This window comes from Dipodomys ordii, unplaced genomic scaffold (genome assembly GCF_000151885.1).
Source record: "Dipodomys ordii isolate 6190 unplaced genomic scaffold, Dord_2.0 Scaffold224, whole genome shotgun sequence".
NCBI lineage: Eukaryota > Metazoa > Chordata > Mammalia > Rodentia > Heteromyidae > Dipodomys > Dipodomys ordii.
In genome coordinates this window covers 577,560-592,428 of record NW_012267440.1, presented here as the reverse complement: position 1 = coordinate 592,428, position 14,869 = coordinate 577,560, and positions in this window count along the sequence as shown.

The following is a 14,869-nucleotide window of genomic DNA, read 5'->3' as shown; positions in this document are numbered from 1 at the left end:
CCACAAAGTATACCAACATCAAATACAGTGAAAACAGGGGTTATACCGTGGGGGAAGAACATACAAAGCAACAAAGAAATATCTTATAAATATGTTAGAAACAATAGCAAGAAAGAAAAAACATTTGAGTCCTTATCTTGGGGTTCATTTCGCCTAACATCAACTTATCTGACTGTTTCTGCTTGTCTCAGACTCTTAACACTTTTAACCACAGCTCCACTTACAGTTTTCTTGTGGTTAGTTGGAGATAAGATTCTCACAAATCTTCCTGTCTGGGCTGGCTTTGAACTATTATCCTCAGATCTCAGCCTCCTGAGTAAGTAGGATTACAGGTATGAGCCACCAGAGCCCAGCTAAATCTTACTATTTTCATATTACTTATTTTTATCATTTTATTTTAGTGGAGTTCCTCAGACTATTCAATCATGAGGATTTTTAGTTTGTTTTTGCATCTCTTTTTTTTCACTTCATTTTTGGTACTAGTGTAGCAATCACGTGTTTTTATTGCTTTTCTATTATTCTCCTAACTTGCTTTGAACTCATTCATTTTCTGAGCTGCTTGATATCTATATTTTCTTCCTACAATGCCTTAAATTTGTATTGAATTCTTGAGTTTCTTTTTTAGAGCTCTCCTAGAAAGGATACTTTATTAGCTATCTACTATTCTGTAATAATATTGAGACTAACTTTCTGGTTTCTGGAAACACGTACTTGTTCTCTCACAAAATCTCTAAGGAATCTGAGCATCACTGACCTGGGTCCTCTGCCTAGAGGGTCTCAGGTATGGATTGGGACTGTCATCTCATCAGAAGCTCATCTGAAGAGGAATTTCTTGCCAAATGTAACCTGGTTGTGAACAAATTTCAGTCCTTTGCAGATTGGCAAAGTATGTTGCTGTTTGGTGATGCTTTATTTTTTTTTTTTTGTCGGTCGTGGGGCTTGAACTCTGGGCCTGGGCGCTGTCCCTCAGCTCTTCAGCTCAAGGCGAGCGCTCTACCACTTGAGCCACAGTGCCACTTCCGGTTTTCTGGTGGTTTATTGGAGGAGTCTCACGGTCTCTCCTGCCCGGGCTGGCTTTGAACCTCGATCCTCAGATCTCAGCCTCCTGAGTAGCTAGGATTACAGGCGTGAGCCACCAGCGCCCAGCTTGGTGATGCTTTAGCACCCATGGGTTACCCTGAAGTCCTCTCAATATGACTGAAACATGGTAGCTGCCTCAAATGCAGCAAGGGAGCTTGCCTAACAAAATGCTTTATGATCTTATGCAATGTAGTTGTAGCGTAAGTTTCTTACTATAGTGGTTTGAAACAAATCACAGTTCTTACCTACTACATTCAGGGAGCAGAGTTTGCAGGAGATCTTAAACTCCAAAAGAGAGGGATTGTGGGAGAAAGTTTGAAAGCAGCCCCAGGAGTCACTGGACTGAAAATGTAGCTCAGGTGGTAGAGCATCTGCATAGCAATATGAGCCCCTGAGCTCAAATCCCAGTACTGCCCAAAAAGAAGTCTATTGTGTTGGGTTGGGAATGTGGCTTAGTGGTAGAGTGCTTGCCTAGCATGCACGAAGCACTGGGTTTGATTCCTCAGTACTGCATAAACAGAAACAGCCAGATGTGGTGCTGTGGCTCAAGTGGTAGAGTGTTGTCCTTGAGCAAAATCATCTCAGGGATAGTACCCAGGCTGAGTTCAAGCCCCAGGACTCGCAAAAAACATACGTACATGCAACATACATACATACATGCATGCATGCATGAAGCCCAAAGCAAAACAAGGCTGAAGGCTGTGGCTCAAGTAGCAAAGCACTGTGTAACATGCACAAAGCTCTTAAGTTTAAACGCTGGTGCCAACAAAATAAATAGATCCCAGTCCTTCCATTTAAGTCTTTATTAAATACAACCTCATTTTACCAGTTTTTATCTTCAAAACCTTATTTCCTTCCTAGTGAAGTCACCTTTTGACGTTCTGGGTAAACCTGAATTTGGAGAAAACACTTCAACCAACTACAGAAAATATGAGGAAATGTTTATTTTAACTTTTGGTTTATAAGGTAATATATCATGTTCCATATATACGCATGCTTGTCAATGAGTTGTTGACAGATATCTGCTTAAGGATGGTGGCTGATAAGGGATTGTCAGCTTATCTCTACCTTTCCTCACCTCTCCTTATTTCTGTCAGCCTATTGCCCAGAGAATAGGCTGAAGACTGCACATGCAGACCTGGATTCTTCTGTAGTTCACTTCCTCTTCAAACAGGGCACTCTACTTCTATGGCCCCTCCATGCCCAGTCTTTATTGCTCTAATCACCATTTTCCCAGGTGCAGCTTCCTTGAAGAGAAATCCTATGTTTTGCTTGAAATCAGAGAAGACATAGTTTGGTGCTCAGCACCCAGCCTCTTCTTTAATTGCACTTTTTCTGGCTGGTGCTCTACCTCTTGAGCCACAGCACCACTTTTGGCATTTTCTGCATAGCTTATTGGAGATAAGAGTCTCATAGACTTTCCTGCCTGTGCTAACTTTGAAACAACATCCTCAAATTTCAGCTTTCTGAGTAGCTGGATTATAGGTGTGAGCCACCAGTGCCTGGTTTTCCATTAGACTTTGTTGCTTGGGAAATCTGCTTCCTATTTCATAACTGTAGGTTGTGCTGTCTCCTTGTTTCATAGAAGATGAAGTTTAACTTGAGTTAATGTGTTTCTCCTAAATTATCTTTCAACTGTTTTCCATTATGAGTAGGTTCCAAGTAGAGGATTACAATTATAAAATGTCATTATTTTGCTTCAGCAGCTAATAGCCTCTTGTGTAGTACTATCTTTAAGAATTTTAGCACAATTATTTCACTTCTACTTCTGTAATAAGATTGAAGAGTACAATGGTACCTTTCAAATTCTGTTTTATACAATGAATTTAGGCCACTTTGTTTTTTTAAATAAGTTTTTTATTGTGAGAATGCTGTACAGAGGAGGGGTTACAGTTACATGAGCAAGGAAATGAGTACATTTCTTATCAAGCATTGTCGTCTCTTTCTTGTTTTTCTCCTACCATCCCTTCCCTCCCATCTCCACAACTACACTACACTCCCCCCCAACTTTGTTCTTTTTTCCACTTTCTGTTGGATTTAGATCCAAATTATTATCATATGAATATTCCCATATTTCTCTATATTTAAGACATTAAAAACCATCCAAAATCCTTTATATATCTGAGAATGTCTTTGTTGACCTTCAAGCATTATTGTGTTGAAGATACAGAATTGTATTACTTAGACTTTTTTTTCAGCCACAGATCAGTAAGCAAAAGCTAGGATGTGCTTCATTAACAAAACTGCAATGTTGGCATCATTATTATTCTATATCTGTACTTTGAGTAATTCTACTATCTTTAAAGGTTGGCTATAGTTCCACATCACATTCAAGCCAGCACCCAAGCTGATGGAGAATTTAGAATATCACTAGTTGTCCTAACACAGGACAAAAAATGCATGGCACATTGTGCTCTAGTTCTTAAATGTCTGCTGACAAATGACAGTCATTTTATCGGTCAGAACAAGTCACATGGTAAATCCTGTTGCTAATAAGGCAGAGAACAGTTGTCCCACAGGAATCAGTAGCCAGTGTTTATAAACAACATACACTTTACACTGTATGTCACAAATGTTGCTCTGTTTATGCTGATACTTTCACTCAAAAAACAGCTTAAATTAAGACAAATATGACTAAGAAAAGAAAAAAGGAGGCTGAAAGTATGGAATAAAATCTGGGTAGGAGTTACTGATTAATCAGGCATAGAACTGAATTCATTAGGATTACTGAAAACAACAGTAGTATAAGGGTCAGGCAGAGAAAAAGGATCAGGTAAAGGAAGTAGGAAGAAGTGCCATGTGCTGAAGAACCAAATGGAGTGTCAGACTAATGAGGGAAGCAGAGAATATGAAAGAAGGGAGTGTGGCCATATTATTATAGAGGGCCTCTAGTAACAATGGAAATGTTGCATTGAAGAATGGTTAGAAGCCGGGTGCAGTATTTTAAGTCTATAATCCTAGCTACTCCGGAGGTTGAGATCTGAGGATAGTGGTTCAAAGCCAGCCTAGGTAGGAAAGCCCATGAGACTTACCTCCAATTAGCTATCAAAAAAGCTGGAAATGGAGCTGTGGCTCAAGTGGTAGAGTACTAGCCCTGGGACAGCACAGGGACAGCACCCAGACTCTGAGTTCAAGACCAAGGACACACACACCAAGAATGATAAGAGATACAACAGAATAGGAAAGTCGGAAACCAGTAACATAATTTAAGAATCAGTATTTGAAGTTAGATACGACGGTGCACTTTTTTTTTGGGGGGGGGTTCCGGTCGTGGGGCCTGAACTCTGGGCCTAGGTGCTGTCCCTCAGCTCTTCAGCTCAAGGCTAGCGCTCTACCACTTGAGCCACAGTGCCACTTCCAGCTTTTTTCTTTTTTGCTCATGTGGTGCTGAGGAATCGAACCCAGGGACTCCATGCATGCAAAGCAAGTGCTCTACCACTGAGCCACCTTCCCAGCCCGATGGTGCACATTTTTATCACAGCAGAAAGGAAGCAGAAGCAGGAAGATCGTGAATCAAGAGTCCAGAAGAACAAGAGAGTCTCAGAAGTAAAAGAACAGACTAAAACAACCAAATGTTTGAGTAAATACATAGCTTATAAATGCACCATGTCTTTGGAAAGTTTAGGATTAAAAACAGATTGAGAGACTTTAGCCTTGCCCCACCACAGTAACCCTGGAACAATATGGGGACTTGGAAATTAGTTTAAAGAATTTAGGATATTGAGGGGTGGTGGTGCATATTAAGTGCATATTCTTGCTTTATAAATTTAAGGATATATAAGATAAAATTGCTTGGCATTTAAAGCCCAAATTATTATACTTACATTTTAAAAAATACAAATATATGCAGTTATTGTCAGTGTTGAATATCATAGTGTTTGGTAGTCTGAGTTCTCCAAAGAAATATTAGAAAAAGAGAGACAGAGACCAATTCAGATACAGAATGACAGGGATAAAGTCAGAGATATACACAGAGAAAAAAAGGCAGGGAGGAGAGAAGAGTGAGAGAGAATTGAGAGATAGAGACATGAGAGAAAGATGGATATTTGTTGTAGGCATTGTCATCTGGCAAGCTGAAGATCAAGGATGGTCAATGATAGAGTTTCAGTCCAAGTCTGAAAGTAGAAGACTATGTTTCAAGTGAAACATAGGCAAAGAAAACAAATTCTTTCTTGCTTTACTTTTTTGTCATTTTAGGGCCTTCAACTGATGAATGAGGCCCATCTGTGCTGTGTAAGACTCTGCACACTACAGTCAAATGTCATCCACATTCAGAAATATCTCAGACAGCTGGAAGTGGCGCTGTGGCTCAAGTGGTAGAGCGCTAGCCTTGAGTTGAAGAGCTGAGGGACAGCGCCCAGGCCCAGAGTCCAAGCCTCACGACTGGACTCAAAAACAAACAAACAGAGATATCTCAGACATACCAGAATTGTATTTAACCATGTATCTGGGTTCCTTGTGATCTAATCACAGACATATAAAATTAGCAATCACAGTAAGTCACTAAATTAGATTCAGAAGTACTTAATTTTTTTCTAATTGATACATTTGAGAATCAAGCATTTAAAAATATACTTAGTAGTTGGCCTTTAGTTGCCTTGACAAATGTTTATGTGAAGAAATTGTCATTTTTAGCCTCCACACAGAATAAACTTCTAAACTAAAACTTAAGAAAATTATGGTGAAAAAAATAAATAAAATTTTTAAAAATGTTTTTTTAAAAAAAGGGCTGGGAAGGTGGTTCAGTGGTAGAGTGCTTGCCTTGCATGCATGAGGCCCTCTGTTTGATTCCTCAACACCACATAAGCAGAAAAAGCCGGAAGTGGAGTGCAGGCCTTGAGCTGAAGAGCTGAGGGACAGCGCCCAGGCCCAGAGGTCAGGCCCCACAACTGGCAAAAAAAAAAAAAAAAAATGTTAAGAAAATTATGGTGTTGTATAAATGTGGAGAGAAAATGGAAACTTAGAGAACTTCTCTCCCTCCTAATCCTTTGTTTTCATTTTTGCTGCTCTTGAGCTTATTATTCCAACCTACAAATCTTTTCAAATGTTCTTACATTCAGGGTCAGTCTGCTGGTATCCAAATAAACAAGACCTGTCTCCATGCAGAAACCAGATGTATGCAATATACTTTAATTCTTTCTAAAGCAAATGATTTTCAACATATACTTGAGTTGAAATATGCATGATGGTACAAAAGGGTCTTAATCAGCATAGTTGTGTATGTGTGTTTTTGTATATGTGTGCACATATATGTGCCAGCAGGTTCTGGAGTTTGAATTCAGGGTCTGGACACTGTCCCTGACTTCTTTTACTCAAGGCAAATGCTCTAGCACTTGAGCCCCAGCTCCACTTCCAACTTTTTTAGTAGTTTATTAGAGATAAGAGTCTCACAGACTTTCCTGCTCAGGCCAACTTGGAACTGTAATCCTCAGATCCCATTGTCCTGAATAGCAAGGATTACATGCATGAACCATCAGCGCCTGGCAATCATAGTTTTTAATTGAATGTTTGGAACCTGTTAATGAAAAATAAGACCTTTAAACAGACTATATTTTTAATAAACAGTTGGTGTTGAAATGCATGGTGTATTTAAGCAGATTAGTTTGCCATGACCAAAATATCACATAGTACCTACTTTCATGTTTTTGTTTTCTATTGCAGATCATAGTGTGAGAAACATCTAGGCCTTTGAAGTTCTTCAGAATGCATGTTTATTTGTCGGTTGTGGGGCTTGAACTCTGGGCTTGGGCACTGTCCCTCAGCCCTTCAGCTCAAGGCGAGCGCTCTACTACTTGAGCCACAGTGCCACTTCTGGTTTTCTAGTGGTTTATTGTAGATAAGAGTCTCATGGACTTTACTGCCCGGGCTGGCTTTGAACCGCGTTCCTCATTTCTCAGCCTCCTGAGTAGCTAGGATTACAGGCGTGAGCCACCAGCGCCCGGCCAGAATGCATTTTTAAAAGCAAAAACCAACTTCCTTTCCCAGATCATTCTTGATGCTATCACAAATATTTACATGGTAGACAATGCCAATTATTTCATCATAGAATCATAACATACACTATCACAGTTTACAGAGAAGATTTCTAAATTCCCCAAAGTACAAAACAAATACTTTGAGATGCTGGAGTTTGTTGTTTTTAGCATAAATTATATTCCCTGTAAAGAACTTATTAGTGTTAGTAACCTTTTAAAATCTAGCTCTTGGGCCGGGCGCTGGTGGCTCACGCCTGTAATCCTAGCTACTCAGGAGGCTGAGATCTGAGGATCGCGGTTCAAAGTCAGCCCGGGCAAGAGAGACCGTGAGACTCCTATCTCCAATAAACCGCCAGAAAACCGGAAGTGGCACTGTAGCTCAAGTGGTAGAGCGCTTGCCTTGAGCTGAAGAGCTGAGGGACAGTGCCCAAGCCCAGAGTTCAAGCCCCACGACCGACCAAAATAAATAAATAAATAAATAAAATCTAGCTCTTCTTACCACTATAGCATTGTTGCAATGAAAACACTTCTTAAGTTCACAAAACATGGCCATGTATATTTAAGGGTGTGTTCAGAGTAGTGGGCCTTCTCCAGGTTATGGTAACCCTTTTGCATAAATACGCTGCCCTGTTGAAGGACCCAGCTCAGGCACTGAATGAACAAAGTATTTGCCCTAGGGGCTGGGAAGGTGGCTCAGTGGTAGAGGGCTTGCCTTGCATGCCTGAGACCCTGGGTTCAATTCCTCAGCACCACATAAGCAAAAAGAAAAAAGCCGGAAGTGGTGCTGTGGCTCAAGTGGTAGAGCGCTAGCCTTGAGCTGAAGAGCTGAGGGACAGCGCCCAGGCCCAGAGTTCAGGCCCCACAACCAGACCCAAAAAAAAAAAAAAAAGTATTTGCCCTAATCCTGTTTTCACTTGACAAGGGAGGTTTGGAAGACTTCTTCCTGTTATGCCTCTCCTTGGATTATGGATTTTAATAACTTCCTAAGATATGATTGAAGTGGTCTAGTGAATATTTACCAAAGTTTTCCAACCCTTATCACAAGAAGCTGGATAAGGGGAGCTTAGAATTATGTTGTTATAGTACAGATGATTTAAGGTAGGGTAAAAGCTGAGGGAAAACATGTCTTACTTTCTATGAGAAAATTTTTACAAGACTCTGGAAATAATTACAATTATTTATTATAGTTACATGTATTGGTACCTCTAAATGTTTTAATAAATTATACAGGAAAAAATATATCTAGTTGTTGATATTAGACACATATATATTATTAGATACCTGTGTGGCAATTCTGATAAAAGTGCAATAAGTAGTATCCAGCATTTGGTATTAAATGTGAGTGAATAAAACTTGAATAGTTTATACTGGTCATAGGCTTCTTTCTCTTTGGCACATGGAGATGTTGACTTTCCTTAGAAGGATATATTTAGCTTGCCTTCTTCATTTTTAATATTTGTTAAATGCCTTTCTAGCCACACCAAAATAAGGTCTGTTGACACTGATATGACATTGAGGGGTTTTTGTTTTTTTTGTTTTTGTCAGCCGTGGGGCTTGAACTCTGGGCCTGGGCACTGTCCCTGAGCTCTTCAGCTCAAGGCTAGCGCTCTACCACTTGAGCCACAGTGCTACTTCTGGTTTTCCGGTGGCATATTGGAGATAAGAGTCTTATGGAGGTTCCTGCCTGGGCTGGCTTTGAACCACGTTCCTCAGATGAGCCTCCTGAGTAGCTAGGATTACAGGTGTGAGCCACCAGCGCCCAGCTGACATTGAGTTTGACATTGACTGGGGCACATGTTAGACATGTATATCATTTTAAAGGTTGTATTCTAGCTGTTGGAGTAGTGCTGAATGTGAATTTTAAGTATTAAAGGGAATTATCAAAGTAAAACTGGGAGGCTGAGAAGGGATGTGAAGGGTAAACAAAGGAGGAGGCTGCAATGCTTGATAAGAAATGTACTCATTATCTTGCCCATGTAATTGTAACCCCTCTGTACAGTATGTTCACAAAAAATTAAAATTAAAATTAAAAAAAAAAGAAAGTAAAACTGACTAAAAAAATGAGCTTGCCACTTTTATGATTTGGAACTTCTTTTCTAGGAGACTCAAGAAGTAACAGCTCAATTGAAGATCAAAAGCATCTGTCTCTTTTGGTCATGGAGACCTTAACAGTGCTTCTCCAAGGATCAAACACAAACACAGGTAGTTAGAAAAGCCACAGCAAATGCTTTGTGAGGAGACTCCCTGTGGTTATACTTCTGTAGTGACCCTTGCTTCTGAAATGATTCTGTTCCATGCAGGAGGGACTGTTGATTCAGTGATTGTACAGTCATGTCCCTAAAGTACAGTAATATAGATGAAGCATTGATACTGTTTTCAAGTATTTTTTACTTTTGTTTATATCCCTTCTGTTCAAAGTCCTTTTGTAACTATTTTTTTTACTTATATAATGAACTCTTATTCAAATAATTGGCTTAGTTTTCCTTCACAGAGTGACTTTGATTTTCTTAAAAATACACATTAAAATTATTTTAATGTTACATCCTTAAGGAAATACCAAGAAAATGATTTATGGAGTTTGAGGCATGGCTCAGTTGGTAAAGTGCCAGTCAATGAGCAAAATACCAAGTACTGAGCTAGAGTCACAGTCTTGTAAGGAAAAGGAAAAAAAAAGGAAAAGAAATAAAGCAAAAGATTCTGTAGTAAGAGTTTAGTTTTTCCCAAGTAAAATACTTTAGTAGGTATTTTGTTTTACCTTTGGTCTCAAGTTTTTTTCAATCCTTTTCCTGCAGTTTTGTTCCTGGTTTGAGCTCAGGGCCTGAGTGCTGTCCCTGAGCTGTTTTGCAAAAGGCTAACACACTACCACTTTGAGTCACAGCGCCACTTAGATTTTCTGGTGGCTAGTTGAAGATAAGAGTCCCATGGACTTTCCTATATGGGCTGGCTTTTAACTGCTCCAATCCTCAGATTTTAGCCTCCTCAGTAGCTAGGATTACAAGTGTGAGCCACTAGCACCAAACATCCAACTGTATTAATAAAGTATCATAGTTCCTTTTAAAATTGATTACTTAAAATTTTATTAACACTCTCAAGCCATTGGAGCAATAAATCTTGAGAAGAATAAATGTGAGAGATCTAAGAGCAAGTGATTGGGCCAGGCCCCAGTTAGGAGAACTTTTTAGTAAGTGTATGGGAAGCCATGTATGAATGAATGAATGAACACATCAATGAGTATCATACACAAATGGAGGACTATTTAATTTCCTGAATAGAGAAACTCAACATTCAACAGAAAATACATTATGTTTCCTAGGCATCATACTAGTTGTCAGAGATACAAAGATAATTCTTACTCCAGGGGAACTACCCATCTAATTGAGAAAGATATAAACCCAAAATCATATAAGTTATTTATATACAATTTTGGCAACTACCAATGAATGAATTTAATAGGTAATTGAAACAGTATGATTGAAGTATAATGGGCACTGGAGAAACATTTTGTCTATTGTATAAAGCATAATTTTCTTATTTCTTCAAAGTAGACTTAGTTGATACTCAGAAACATAATCAAGACAAGAATTTGTTTGGCAAATTAGCTTTCCATGGTGTGACATGGAGTTATTTAGTACCTCTGCCAAGGTGCCAAACATTCTTCCACAGTTATTTTTTCTTAATACATTTCTTTTCCTTGCTAAGAAAGTTGTTACTTGGCTATGTGATCTGCAGCACTTAAAGCAGTACTTTGCTTGTAGTAAATTATTGAAAGCATTAACCATAAATATTATATAATGGGTCCTAACTGGCAACCAGCAGGTAAGTCAGCCTGAACTTTCACATAATCAGAAGTTGTTACAAATGCTATGGGCTAAATTTTTTGTTCTTGTTGTTTGTTTTGGACCTATGGGCTAAATTTTTGTTGTTTGTTTTGACCTATGGGCTAAATTTTTTGTTCTTGTTGTTTGTTTGTACCTTCTGCTACAATTATAGGAGTGCATTACCACACTTGACATGCTAATAAATCTTTCTTCCACACCCCCTTTTCAGACAAGGTTTCACTGTAACTCAGGCTGGTTTGGAACTCTGTATAGTCCAGGCAGGCCTCTCAGTTTTGATCTTCCTACCTCAGCCTCCTGAGTGCTGGGATTAGAGGTATATACCATCACATTCAACCTTCCCTATGTTAAATGTTAAGCACATGACTTAACATTCACATGAAGTTCACATCATTCCTGTAAAGTCACTAAGTAGAAAACTGCTACACTGACAGGACAGTGGCTGCTACAGCAAAGTATACTATCAGTTACTTAACATTTATTGAAACACAAATCACAAAGGTTCTGAGATTTCCATAAATCTTCCATAAGAACCAAACATCTAAATGATGATAGCAAAACTTCTTTATGTGAATGATAATGGAGGTATATTCAAAGTATTCTAAAAATACCAGGAAAACAAGGAAATACTAATTACTGATTGATAGCACTTAACATACTTTTTACTTTTTAGCTGAGGTTGGAATTTGATATGAAAATAGTAGCACCAGTGGGCAGGAGCGCAGAGTATAAGCTGGGATATGTAGATATAAATTCTTTTCTGTCATTCATTAACTGTTACTTTAGAGTTGTGTATGGATGGGATGTGGAGACTAAGTAAATTAATCTACAAAATGGTTTTGGAGCAGTATAATAAAACAAAAGCAGTGGGAAAAAGATCTTCTTGTTTCCATTTCCTAGAGTCTTGTCTTGTCTTTTTTGTTGTTGTTGTTGTTGGTTGTGGGGCTTGAACTCTGGGCCTGGGCACTGTCCCTCAGCTCTTCAGCTCAAGGCTAACACTCTACCACTTGAGCCACAGTGCCACACCAGTTTCTGGTGGTTTATTGAAGATAAGAGTCTCATGGACTTGCCTGCCCAGGCTGACTTTGAACCGTGATCCTCAGATCTCAACCTCCTTAGTAGTTAGGATTACAGGTGTGAGCCACTGGCGCCCAGCTCCTGGAGTTCATTTTGATAAATACTATTTTATATGATCAGATACACATAGGCATTGCACCTTTTTGTTCCTCTCAGACTTTTCTTTTATGAAGAAAATGTCCCCTGTGCATTCCCTCCTCCCATTTGGTTACAAATAGAATAAAGGAGAACAGAAGCCACCCTACAATGTTGGACTTCCCTTTAGCTCAGAAACCAGACTGTCCCCATCATACTTGGCAGCTCCTGGTTTTTGTGTCTATGGTTTTTATCTCAACCTGGAGAGGCAGAGGGACCTGAGGGACAGAATGGATGACCATGAGCTGAGAATCCTCACAGTGAGGGCCCAACGCATGTGTTCCTCCTATCTGGTTTTGGGAGGAACTGGCAGGTAACTGTGCAGGTGAAGGGGATTTCACAGCTGGGCACATTTGGGACCAGGGTATCAAGCTGAGCTGCACACCTGGTTGGTTACAGAGGTGGCAGTGAAACCTGTTCAAGAAACAGGGTAACAAGCCGGGCGCTGGTGGCTCACGCCTGTAATCCTAGCTACTCAAGAGGCTGAGATCTGAGGATTGCAGTTCAAAGCCAGCTCGGGCAGGAGTGACCGTGAGACTCCTATCTCCAATAAACCACCAGAAAACCGGAAGTGGCGCTGTAGCTCAAGTGGTAGAGTGCTTGCCTTGAGCTGAAGAGCTGAGGGACAGCGCCCAGGCCAAGAGCTCAAGCCCCACAACCGACAAAAAAAAAAAAAAAGAACCAGGGTAACAGGTGGCTTCCCACATTAGATGTGACCTCACAACACGGTAGCATTTTATTGAGGTCGCAAGAAAACAGGCTGACTCAAACTCAGCACTAGCAACATTAGCAACAGGGCTAAACAGAAAGCTGGGCCCATGACTCACCTGATGACTATGATGATGTTCAAATGCTGTACTTGTAGGAACTTCCTTTACTCTCTCCCAACCCTATGAGCTCAGACAGTTAATTGTACCCTGCTCATATGTGAACTGTACAGCCAGTCTCCTGAACCCAGGAAACTATTAGTAAGCATGTATTCTTTACTGCCCATGTAGGCTCAGATGCCCCCAGGAAAATACCTGACCTAGGTGAGCCACCCTCTCAACTCCAGACTTAGGAAGTCATATCTTGAGAAAGTGGGTAATAAAAAGTCATCTTGGAGCTAGAAAGGAGGGTGGCAGGGCCCAGTCTGATCCTTGGCTTTAGAAAGCTGTTCAGGGCCACAACCCATGTATCTATCCCATCAGAAAGTTGCAGTTATTTAAAAATAGAACAAGGGAAGACAGAGGCACTGGTGGCTCATACCTATAATCTTAACCATTCATGAAACTGAGATGTGAGGATCACAGTTCAAAGTTCCCTCTGGCAGAAAAGTCTGTCTTCGTCTCCAATTAATCACCAAAAAAAGAGCCAGAAATGGAGCCGTGGCTCAAGTGGTAGAATACACTGTGTCCAGACCCTGAGTTCAAGCCTAAGACCAGCAATTAGAAAGAATAAGTGTTATAGGTATTATCTTCCAAGCTGGCTCCTAAGGTGTTAGGATATAAAGTCTTATGGAATCATTTGCAACACACTATTTAAGAAAGGGACTGTTAGGTAGATCTTTGGATCTAGGGGTGCCATGAAGGTTATTTGGCTAAGGTTTAGGAGATTCTTCCTACACCCTCCCACCACTAGTAGAGTAGCAGAGTAAGACATGCCATCTGGAATGTCCATTTGGACATTGTAGAACAGGGCAGATTTCTTTAATGATAACTCAAAAAAAAAATTTGACACATGCACTACATAGATACATGGTGAAAACTCAGGAAATGAAATTGTCATGACAGAGTATATAGAGTGATCATTTTTATTCTCGGGTTTCTGATTACAGTAATATTTCAAATGAAAATGCTCTTAGAATTTTAATTATGTCAATATGTATTTAAATGTAATGTAGTTGAGAAATTCAAGACATTATTATTAAATTTTAATCTCAGAAATTTTCTCTGATAAATTACAAAGCTTTTTCAAGTCTGTTAATTTATATATTTCACAGTAGATGGTATATAATAACTTCATGCCCCTACCTTATCTATACTAAATATGTGTTATGCTATTAAAAATAATTGCTTCTGTGGCTTATAGAAAACATGTAAGTATAAAATTCCTCAAATAAGTGGGGCATCAGTGGCTCATGTCTATAATCCTAGCTACTCAGGAGGCTGAGATCAGAGGATCATGGTTCAAATCAGTCCGTGAGACTCTGATCTCCAATAAACCACTAGAAAACCAGAAATGGCACTGTGGCTCAAGAGGTTGAGCACTCGCCTTGAGCAGAAGAGGACAGGAACAGTGCCCAGGCCCAGAGTTCAAGCCCCATGACCAACAAAAAAAAGAAATCCTCAAATAAATTTGGATAATAAATTTGGACAGTAGCAAATTATTACTACAAAGGCTAACATCAATTCTAAACAGTCATCAGTATTTTCTTAATTCTGTTTTAGTTCTCTGTGGTTTTTCTTTATGGGGTTGAATCAATGAGTAAAGAATACATATTTCGGGCTGGGAAGGTGGCTCAGTGGTAGAGCGCTTGCCTTGCATGCCAGAGGCCCTGGGTTTGATTCCTCAGCACCACATAAGCAGAAAAAGCTGGAAGTGGCGCTGTGGCTCCAGTGGTAGAGCACTAGCCTTGAGCTGAAGAGCTGAGGGACAGGGCCCAGGCCCAGAGTTTAAGCCCCACAACCAGACCCCCTCCCCCCCCAATACAGAACTACTCCTGTAGACTCATAAAAGAATCATTTTATAGATAGCAGCCACAGTACTTTAGCTTTGAATCTTGAA